Source organism: Mercurialis annua, linkage group LG3 (genome assembly GCF_937616625.2).
Source record: "Mercurialis annua linkage group LG3, ddMerAnnu1.2, whole genome shotgun sequence".
In the NCBI taxonomy this organism is placed as follows: domain Eukaryota; kingdom Viridiplantae; phylum Streptophyta; class Magnoliopsida; order Malpighiales; family Euphorbiaceae; genus Mercurialis; species Mercurialis annua.
Genome location: NC_065572.1, coordinates 36,316,557 through 36,319,340, shown reverse-complemented (window position 1 = coordinate 36,319,340; position 2,784 = coordinate 36,316,557). Strand labels below are relative to the sequence as shown.

Sequence of the window (2,784 nt, the reverse complement as noted above, 5' to 3'; positions counted from 1 at the left end):
CTCGCAAGATCTACGCGATTTCTACGTTGTGTTCTTCGCTGGTGGCTTGTGGATCCATGATTTCAGTCCAGCCCTTTGAACCTTGGGTTAATACATCAATTATAATCTTGTCCATCATTCTTAGGTAATGTTTTTACTCCTAATTGATTTATGGATTCGTTGTTGTGTGATTTTGCCTAGAAATGCATACTATAGGATTTTGATGGATTGAATCGTCGTTATTGATATGCTATGTTTAAGCTACTGATGTTATATGATTAAATGATGGGTTATACATATATGATCTGATGTTATAAGTTTTGGAAAGTGTTTGGCATGATTCAATAACGAATTGGTGTAATTAAACAATGAATAGGCGATTTCTAGACTTGTGCGAATTAGATTCGTTTAATGAATTATTTAAATGGTTGAATCCAAATTGATTGATTATTAAGTGTTCTTATATCAATAGCTACTGATATAAAAAGTTTTTATTTATAAATGAGAATTGAAATTGGTTTGTGTTGTAAAATCTCTACGATTTGCGAAATTGACAATTCTACGAAAGTTAAACGCAACGATTGCAAAATGGTTTTCAAATGCTATATCTACTGATCTAATATTTTCTATATGATGTTTTTATGTTTTTAAATTAGTAGTAACATATTTTGGTTCATCGATTGTTGGTTTTGAATCGTTTGGCTAGTTTAGGCAATTTTCGGCAAAATTGCCAAATTTGATTATTTGAGTGCTTGGCTTAATTTTGATGTTGATCAAATTGTTAATGGCTGGAAATACATTTTATAAACTATTTTGGACATTTATAAAATGATAGTTTACCTTGGGTCGTTTTAAAAATCAGTGGTTGTTATGGTATATAAGTTATGGTGAATTTTACAAAGGTGATATGGCTATCTAAATTAATATTTTACATTTGAGTTTAAATCTTTAAAAGGTGTTTAAATCCCATTAATTGAATTTAAGGTAGCATTTTTAAGTGATGTATACCTTGGGTGAAACTTGTCAAGTGTTGGCAAGCTATATGATTTATTGCTTTTAAGGTTGGCATTGTTAAGCTATGGATTGAGTTCTTATTTTCAAATGACTTTGGTTTTATTTAAGGATTGGTTTTAAACTCTAGTTTTCACTTTGGCTTATGGTTGGGTCGGGTTAGACTTGTGTCGCCCGACATGTTGTGTTGAGCTATAATGCAGTTAAGGCTAACACACTACTCTGGGAAACTCTTTGGTTTAAAAGAACTATTTAAGTTATGAAAAGGATTTCGGTTTTGTTTTTATGGATACGAACTCATCTAAGCTAACTTGCATAAATTGTTTAAAGTGAATGATATGAATTCTTTGGTTTGTTTGATACATAGATGTTTACCCTACTTGGTTGTACTTTGGTTGTGTTCAAGATGCTAGTCCTATGTGGTGTCTAGTATTCTTAGAGTTAGGGGTTGTATGGATTTTAACTTATACATTGTTTTAGACCCGTCAAATGCTCGTGCTTCGGAGTCTACGCAGGGTTAGCTGTTTGCCAAGATTTCACGTGGATAAGCAAGCAGTGAGTTTGTAGTGCTATTTACCACTTTATTAAGTACCGCATCAAATTTTAATATTATAAATTCTTTTGAACTGTTTTTACGGATTATGGATCTGGATTGAAACGAGCTGCTCGATAGGCTTGTATCGAGACTGTGTGCACTGGTAAGTACTCTGGGATCGGCAGACTAATGTCTTGCTTACGCTGGTATATGACGAGGATATGTTCCCGTCCACTCTGGGTTTATCAGTATGCTATGTCATACATACGCTGGGATCATTTCATTACTGTTTTCCATAATCATATTATATTAGTATAAAAGATTTTTATTTAAGGGTTTTAAACTTAATAAATATAAATAGTATTGCGAACTCATCTCAGTATATCTGACCCCGTTGTTTTCCCAAATTTTCCAGGTTTATGATTTGAAAGCTGGTCCACTCCGATTCTTGATTCTTGGAGGTTTTTATGTCAATAAAACCAGTCTGTTGTTTTAAACTCTTAGACCGCAGTAGAACTAGTATAGTGTTTGATTATTATACTTTGGTTTGTCGTAGTGGTACGACTTTTATATTATTATACTTTGGCATGTTACATTGGATTATTATATTTGAGGCATGATTCACAGTTTCGGATTATTATCAAGTTATGATATTAGAACTGTTGTATAAACTGTTAGACTTAGGTTGGAGTCTCGGTTGCCCCCGAGCAGTGGTTTTCTTGCAGGTTTATTTGTATATAAGGTTATCCGCGAGGCTTGCTACGGGTTTTGGTACGAACATACCCATACCCTAGCGCCGGTCGCGATCCATGAAATTGGGTCGTGACAAAGTTGGTATCATAGCTTTAGTTTCGAACTAAGGCCAAATAATTGCATGTTGTGTGTTTATCTCTTTGAGGCATGTTAAGTGTTTTTTTTGTCATGTCATAGGATCTACTGCGGAATTAGGATTCAAGTCTTGTCTTTTGAAACGTCATCTTTTGTTTTCAAAATTTTCTACCTTCATCTATAGGAATGTCGAGGGTCGGTCTTATGTGTTACTGATGCTTTACTTTATAATGTTTATTGCTTAAACATTGGGTGATCTGTTGGCCGTTGTGCCATATATGAGATATACATTGGATGATTTTTGGTTGGCTGTTGTGCCTTATAAGGTGTTTACTTCGGGTGATGCTTTGTTGGCTGTTGTGCCATATATGATGTTTACTTTGAGTGATTAGTTGTTGGCTTTTACACCTTGGATGATTTTGATTATATTT

General features: G+C 33.9%; 1 long non-coding RNA gene across 1 annotated transcript; it reads left to right on the top strand.

Moving 5' to 3' along the window:
• Positions 1 to 1,466: 1,466 nt before the first annotated feature.
• Positions 1,467 to 2,162, top strand: LOC126674929 (uncharacterized). Its single transcript, XR_007639650.2, has 2 exons — positions 1,467 to 1,545; positions 1,941 to 2,162. It is a non-coding gene; the product is annotated as an uncharacterized LOC126674929 (long non-coding RNA).
• The last annotated feature ends 622 nt before the right edge of the window (positions 2,163 to 2,784 follow it).